Source organism: Herpailurus yagouaroundi, unplaced genomic scaffold (assembly GCF_014898765.1).
Source record: "Herpailurus yagouaroundi ecotype Mexico unplaced genomic scaffold, PumYag 160, whole genome shotgun sequence".
NCBI classification, from domain to species: domain Eukaryota; kingdom Metazoa; phylum Chordata; class Mammalia; order Carnivora; family Felidae; genus Herpailurus; species Herpailurus yagouaroundi.
In genome coordinates, this window is record NW_024412401.1 from 46,052,205 (window position 1) to 46,060,496 (window position 8,292).

Consider the following 8,292-nt stretch of genomic DNA (forward strand, 5'->3'; position numbering starts at 1 on the left):
AAAGTTATGTGCTTCAGAGCTTACAGTTTTCTTCTTTAATCCTCACTATAACTCTGTAATTAAGGGTTTTATTCCAATTTTATACATGAGGAGAGAGATCTACAACTAATAAATAACATGATCAGACCTCAAAGCCAGGTCTTCTGGTGTCAACAACATTCTACTGTCCAATACAGCAGTCAAGGTTACACCCAGGCATACAGAAAAGGAGAGTCCACTCAAGTGCTAGCTAGCCACTTTCTTTAGATTACTACTGCATAATCCTAGGACCCCAAATTTCCTAGGAAGGCCACGCATTGACTTGCACTCAAAGGCTTGACTCAAACAGGCAGGTTTCAAATTTGCCCGGCCATCAACCTTGCTGGCCAAATTTGGGAACCAACAGGTATTTGATATGGAATCTCTCAAACAGTGTTCTGAGAGTCTGCCTATCTCTGCTCTAGAGTCAACTCTTTGGACCTCCATTTCTCCAAATGTAACACTCTGCTGTCCACCCACATTATACAACTACAACAGAGACCAAAGTCCAGGTATGTGAAACCTGAGCTCTAGAAATAAGGAACACTACCAAACAATAATACTGACCAATTTCAAAAGCCAATTTTGAAGATTTTATTTAAGTAATCTCTACACCCAACATGGGGCTCAAACTTACAACTGCAAGATCAAGAGATGCATGCTACCGATTGAGCCAGCCAGGCACCCCTCAAAAGCCAATTTTGTATAATTCCACAACATTTACCACAAAGCTGGCATATGAGAGCATCACAGTTAATACTTATTTTTTAGATACCACCTTTTTAAAAATCTTTTTTTATTTTAGAGAGAGAGGGCGCACGAGCAGGGGGAGAGGGCAGGAGAGAAAGAGAATCTCAAGCAGGTCCCATGCTCAATAAAGAGTCCAACACAGGGCTTAATCCCACAACCACGGGATTATGACTTGAGCTAAAATCAAGAGTCTGATGCTCAGCTGACTGAGCCACGCACATGCCCCAAGACAGCACCTCATCACTAATATGTTTCATACCTGTTCTTCCATACTAACCTTGACATTAAAAGCCTATTTACAGCTTCAAAAACAACTGAAAATATGCATACCAAGGGCTCCAGATGTTACTCTCTGCAGCCACTAACCTACATTATCAAACTTGTAACACCTTTCCCCTCTGGTTCACTAGCTTTGCTAACTAAAACTGAATTTTCCAGAGTTAAGTCAAGAGCTACTCATTACTCTGTACTTCATTAGGTTAAAATGTAGGTTGTCTAAGTCACACAAAAGCCTGTGATTAGATCCAATGTTTGAGGACTTTTAGATTTATTTGGAGTTATAAACATCATAAGAATAAACTGCCTCCATTTTAACTGTTAGAAACAAATCATCTCTTTATCAGGTCACTACCCATCTGTCTTTTATTTTTTTTATTTTTTATTTTTTCAACGTTTATTTATTTTGGGGACAGAGAGAGACAGAGCATGAACGGGGGAGGGGCAGAGAGAGAGGGAGACACAGAATCGGAAACAGGCTCCAGGCTCTGAGCCATCAGCCCAGAGCCCGACGCGGGGCTCGAACTCACGGAGCGCGAGATCGTGACCCGGCTGAAGTCGGACGCTTAACCGACTGCGCCACCCAGGCGCCCCCCCCATCTGTCTTTTAAAGTACACTGATTTTCAGTTATGCCAACTGAACATTGGTAACCAAAGACACAGACCCCATTTTCACATTAAGGGTCAATCTACCTAGGGAAGGATCTATTCTTTACTCAAAAGAGTATTATTAGGCCCTACTAAAAAATCTTCGGTCTGGCACAAAACATGCCTTTGAGCCTAAAGTCAATGCATGTTTGCTGAATTAAACTGGTAGAACAGGTAAGCATGATTAAAAAAAGAAATCTAGACAGTCTTTAGGACAATTACTATTTGCTTTATGCCAATTGTATTAATACGGTTAAATTCAATTTATAAGCAAAACGCTGATCTGCCCGATAGGATATTGTGTAAAGTCCTGGTACCTGGAAAACTGCAAAGAACAGGAAATTCTGCAGGTGCATTAAGAAACTACATCTTATCCATGACCCAGAAACGCCTCAGAATTTATTACACAACATGCTGCAGAATTCTCACTCTTTAAGTGGAAATGAACCATGAAGTCACACAATGCAAGGCTGTGATTTTATAATGGATATAATGAACTATAACCCTTCAAGTTGTGCTAAAGTTAACTAAAGAAAGCAGATGTTCTACACAGTGTTCGCTATGTCATAAGTTAAGAGAATTTTAGTATCAAATAACTAAAATTTAGGATGGCATTCATTCACACAGCAACACACGTATATGGAATGTCTTTTGTGACACAAACACCATACTCCTCAAAAAAGATGTACTTCAAGGACCCTTCAAACAAGATCTGCGTTAGATTAGGCATGAAAGTGACAATCCAGGTCATGTGGTTACCTCACTATTCAATGCAAGACCTAAAGTTACAGACTTGCAGATCTTTCAGGCTCAAACCATTTAAATATTTATATCTCCACTAATTTGGCCTCATTACTTTACTCTTTTCTGTTTTAACTGACATAAATTTAACTTACATTTCTCAATAAAGTTTTCTAAAATTAGACTGGATTATGAAGCCTCTCATAATTACCTGTCAGAAACAGATTTTCCACAGTTGAACAAATTTTTAAAAACAACTAATTTTCCAATGAAAGGAACTATGCAAAACAAATGAAAACAAAGAGCAGTAAGATGGGTAACGGGGAGGGGTCCAAACCTTATATAAGAGAGTAAAGAACAGATCAGCAGGGCACCTGGCTGGCTCAGCTGGTGGAGTATGGGACTCTTGATTGCGGTTATGGGTTTGACCCCCCACATGAGATGTGGAGATTACTTAAAAATAAAATCTTAAAAAAAAAAAAAAATAGATCAGAGCGCCTGGGTGGCTCAGTTGGTTGAGCATCTGACTTTGATTTTGGCCCAGGTCATGATCTCACAGTCATGAGATCAAGCCCTGCATTGGGCTCTGCGCTAGCCTGCTTAAGATCCTCTCCCTCTCCCTCTGCGCCTCAAAAAAAAAAAGAGAAAAGAAAAGAAAAGAAAGTCACCTAGCACAGAAAGACTATTATTGGGACTGGGAATTACCAAGCCCAACTAAATTAAGGTCTAAAAAGCAACTTACTATTTACATTTTTGTAATGTCAATCACAACCAGCATTTTGAAGACTTTTTACAACTAATAAACATTTTTTAAAAATATTCATTTATTTTTGAGGAAGGGAGAGAGAGAGAGAGAGAGAGAGAGAGAGAGAGAGAGAGGGAGAGAGAGACAGCAAGCGCAGAGGGGCAGAGAGAGACAGAGACACAAAATCTGAAGCGGGCTCCAGGCTCTGAGCTGTCAGCACAGAGCCCGACATGGGACATGAACTCACGAACTGTGAGATCATGACCTGAGCCGAAGTCAGACACTTAACCAACTGAGCCATCCAGGCACCCAACTAATAAACATTTTTAAAGCATTTAAATATCATTCCTCCTCAAACAGTGTATATAACCTGTCAGAAATGCCAAAAGAATAGGTAATAATTTGAGAATTAATACTTGAAAAAGGAAAAAGTATTCAATAAATCGTAAAAATGAGGTTTAATGGGGCACCTGGGTGGCTAAGTCAGTTAAGCGTGGGACTCCTGATTTCAGCTCAGGTCCATGATCTGTTGGTTTGTGAGTTCGAGCCCACAATGGGCTCTCTGATGACAGTGTGGAGCCTACCTGGGATACTCTTGCTCTCTCCCTCTCTCTCTGCCCCTTCCCCAAACGCTCTCTCTCTCTCAAAATAAATTAAAAAGTACAAAAAACAGTAATAACAAAAGAAGGCTTAATGCCACTGGAAGAGGAATAGCTTTATTCTCCTGTTCAAGTCACCTAGAACTAGCTGATTTCCTGCAAAATACCTAGGAAAATGTATTTATTATTCCTGATTTAGGAAGTGAATTCACTGAGTGACAGAAGTGCTCCATCCCTGGAAAATTCGCACTTAGAAGCAATCTCGGGCTACAGCCACAACGCAGAATGTCTCTCACAATCTTCTGCTCATATGCAAGAATTCAAATCAGCACCAATGCTCAACTGCAAAAATGAGCCAGGAAAGATAGAGACAGTAGAGCAAGAATGAACAAATTTCAATTTGCAGACATCTCTGACATTCACAGAAGTTTCATCTCTATCCAAGTTTCTCACTACAAATTAATCCGCCTAACACCAAATTCTGAAGTACCAATTATTACTTGACCACGCTAAGAAGAAAAAAGGAACCAAAGAAATAACATCTATTCCCTGTATTTTCATACTTGTAATCTTCCTGAAAGACTTAAACTCGTTTTATATAAACCATCTCAATTCTCATGGGAGGTAGAGAGAGTCAGGTTTCTGGAGGAAAAACAAGCACTAAGGGATTAAGTATCTTGTCCAGCAAGTCAACAGCGAAAATAAAACCAGACCCAATTATTTAGCCTACAAAGTCTAAATAACCTGCTTTCCTTGGTTCATAAACTTAGGACAGTATTTTCAAGTGCCTACAATGTATCTCAAACCACAGAATTTCACGGAACAATACATATAATCAGAACACTATTCCAGAATTGAGTATTCAGAGCAAGAAAGTACTGCTTGCCCCAAATCAATAAAATGAACTAACACGATGGACTTAAAAAATACAAGGAGGAAACAATAGCCATATTGGAGAAAATTTTCAAAGGTCACTCTATTCATCTTATACCCTACTCCTCAAATTCTCTGCCAGGGAGCCAAAGGGGTCAAACATGTTCCTTATGATTACGTTCTATACAAAAATCAAATCTCAAAATACTGCAAAGAATTTCAATGAAAGGTGTATCATACTTTAAAAACCTTTCCCTCCAAAAATAAAATCTTATAGCAATGCCTTCAGGGCATTATTTTGTTGCCTTCATGATGCACTTCAAGCTTGGATTTTAAAAATGATTAGCTCCCAGTTTATTTTTTAAATATTTACAGATTCAGATTACTTAAAATGTGTTATTCTGCTCAGCCCTCATTATATTTAGGCAAGGTTCCCATTTCCACTCAAACTTTTTATCTGAACATACAATGGCTGCATTAAGATACTTCCTAAATTGACAAACGGAGAAAACTAATCAACCCAGAAAGCTTCCCAAGGTATCAAAGCAGCCCTTTTATTTGAAATCATACTAGGTACTACATTACACACTACATGAAGCTCTCAAAGCGATAATTGAAGTTATTTCTGCAACATGATGAAATAATTTATTTTTTTGCAAAATCTGACAGGACTGAATTTTCTACTGTCAAAAGGGAAATCGTTTTTCAAGATTCTAGAAAACCCTGCTTACTAAGGCAGTCTCAAAGTAGTTTCCTTAATCCTTCCAAATCCCAAAGAATCTAACACAAGCCACAGAACACTGAATGAGACCTGCACTGAAATATCTGTGCTCAAACCCCTGAAGGTTATTTCCTATGTGTCTGGCAAGCTGATTGGCTTCATGTCCACACAACCCCAAAAGTCTTTCCTCAATAAAGCTAACACTATACTCCCTAACTCAAATCAAAATACCAGAAAATCCAACAGCCTCCAACTAAATTTTTCTTCAACTATTTGGGAGAAAAAGTCGACAAACCAGGATCGGCTCTTTGCACCCTGAAAGGGAGTTAAAGAATCTCAGAGCTCCATTGCTGCCACTTTTAGGAGCTGGATGTACATTACCTCTGTCTGCCTCTAGCATGGAACTCAGATATTACATCACTCAAAGCCTGAAAACTGCCCCATTACCCAGAAAGCACCAGGGAAGCTGAGACACTGCACCAAGGTATCCCTTCCTCCCTGATACATAGCCTTCAAAGGCTACTGACACCGGGCCCTGCTCTCTTGCAGTATCTTCACAAAGACATCTGCCCTGCACCTGCTGCAATCCTATTTCTATTCACTTGTGGTACACTCCAAACAACCCTGGATGGCTCTTCTACTTGCCCACTTGTCAGGCCAATGTGCTAGGACAACATCCCACCACACACCTCCTCCAAACTTGGGAGTGTGTACTACTGAGCTCTCCCTTATCCCTTCCCCATTCACAGAGTTCTGGAACTAAAATCGGGCTTCTTGATCTCTCTGATCCTAGAGGTGTGAACTTTCAGGTATGGCACAAGGGCTTAATGTCCTCCATTTTTCATTAATATCATTCCAGGATACATACACACACACACACTCACACACACACTTCAGTTCTATGCCTAGAATGTAATTCCCTCTCTTTTGTTTTGCTTTTTGTTTTTCCAACTTCTGCACTCTGCCTTTTCTTATATTTCCAGTGACCTAAAATTTTTGGCTCTCTTAATTTCTCAAGACTCAAAGTGCTCCAATCTCTCACTTTTCAGCATCCTGCTCCTTCATTCTCTTTTAAGCAACCTGTTTTCCTAACTCCCTCCAACCTGAATAGTCTATTTCCTGCCCCTAAACTTAGGCAATCTGCTTCCATTACCACCACCCCAATACCATACAGAACCTACCCCTTCCTAGTCACAGACACATTCACACACCTCCCTACCTTGCTCTTCTTTTACCCCATTATAGATACTATGCATTCTTCTACATCCTCTATCCAAAAATATCCTGTCTTCCCCGCCTTTCCTCTCTTCCCTGCCTAACCCCTTCTACCAGACAAAATCTAGCACCCCCAAGCCACACTTCCCTCTCTCTACATACTGTACTCTAGACCTGCATCCCTCCCCTCCCAACCCATCCCCTACCACCTCCCTCTACTGATTTCCCTTCACACACGTACCACCCCCCTCCTCCCCAACTTCCCTCCACACTTCCTGCCCCCAAAACATTTCCTTCCATCTGTTTTCGTACCTCAGCAGCTACTCCAAGAACATTCCCCTCACCCCTCACACCTCTGGCCCTCTACCTCACACATACCCCACTCCACTTGTCCGCTCTGATGTCCAACCCCAAAGTTTCCTCTTTCTGCTCCCTCACTTACATCTATACTTCCCACAAGAACACCCTCCATTTCACTCACTTCTCCTGCTACCCGCTAAATACCCTGCACACCTCCTGTCCAGACATCTCCTGTCACTGCCCATCACCCTACTCTACTGTCCTCACTTCTCTCAAACTCTGGCCCTGTTCCAATCACCTTCCTCCTTCCCCCCCATACTGATCTCCCCAGAGCAACACTAACACCTGCCTTTTCCTCTAACATGCCCTTCCTTCACATGGCCCACCTGTCCAGCCTCAACACTCTCCTGCCTCCTTCCTGTCTCCCCTACACACCTGCTGGCCAGATACAGTCCTCACATCCCTCACAGGTCTCCAGAAGCCTCTGGGCCTACCCTCACACACACCTCCTGCCTGGAAACCTCCATTTCCCTCACCATCAGTCCAGAGTTCCCTAGACCCCTCCGGTCCCTCTCTCCCCACCACACTAGCCCCTACCTGGACACCTTCCTCCACATTTCTCTTCACATTTGTCCGGTGGCCTTCCTTCTATCTGCCCCCTCTTCCTGCCCCTCACACGCAGCCCCAACCGGGACATCCGCTTCTTCTACTCCTCCCTCGAGTCCCTAATCTTCTCCTTCTATGCCCATCACACTCGCCCCTACCGTCCCCAAGGCCTCCCTCACACCCTCCCGAACCCCTCCCAGACTGCCCCCCACACGCCTCAATGTCCTCCATCCCTCTCGCACTCGCCCTGGCCCCAGTGGGCCCCCGAACCTGTCCGAAGGCCCTCCAGCCCCGTTGGGCCGGATCCCTCCACCCTTCATTCTCCCCCCAAGTCTGCCCACACCCTCCACCAGCCCCCCGAAGCCTCGCTCCCTGCCCCTGCCCCCAACGTCCTCCAACACCTGCCCGGAGCCCCTGGCCCTCCATCCTACCCAGACCCCCGGCGCCGGGTGCCCCCACACTGCCCACGCCCTCCCCTCGCTCGGGGCCGGGACCCCGTCCCCACGAAGGTGAGGAAGGCTGCCCGCTGCCCTTGCCCGAAGCGACCGGGGCACCGCAGCGGCGGCCACAATGCCGGAGCCACGGGGGCCAGGATTGCTCCCGGCTCTCCGCCCGGGCCGCCGCGGCCGCCGCCGCCGCTGCTAAGGACGCACAACAAACAATGCGGGGCCCGGGCCGGCTCCGCCAACCGCCTCAACCGCCGCCTTAACCGCCGCCCGCCCGGGACGGCCCGCCGCGCAGGCGCCTACCCCGCCGCCGCAGCCTACCCGCGCCGCCGCGCTCTGCCCGCGCCCGGTCCC

General features: G+C 44.4%; 1 protein-coding gene across 7 annotated transcripts in view; it reads right to left on the reverse strand.

Moving 5' to 3' along the window:
• STRBP (spermatid perinuclear RNA binding protein) overlaps positions 1–8,292 on the reverse strand; it is a 153,607-nt gene extending 145,315 nt beyond the window's left edge. For 6 of the 7 annotated variants that reach the window (XR_005792692.1, XR_005792691.1, XM_040482252.1 and 3 more), the window contains exon 1: positions 8,260–8,292. The gene's annotated coding sequence lies outside the window, so the exon portion shown is untranslated. Of the gene's footprint in view, positions 1–8,241 lie in introns of all 7 variants that reach the window. The other variant, XM_040482247.1, reaches the window with a different exon arrangement.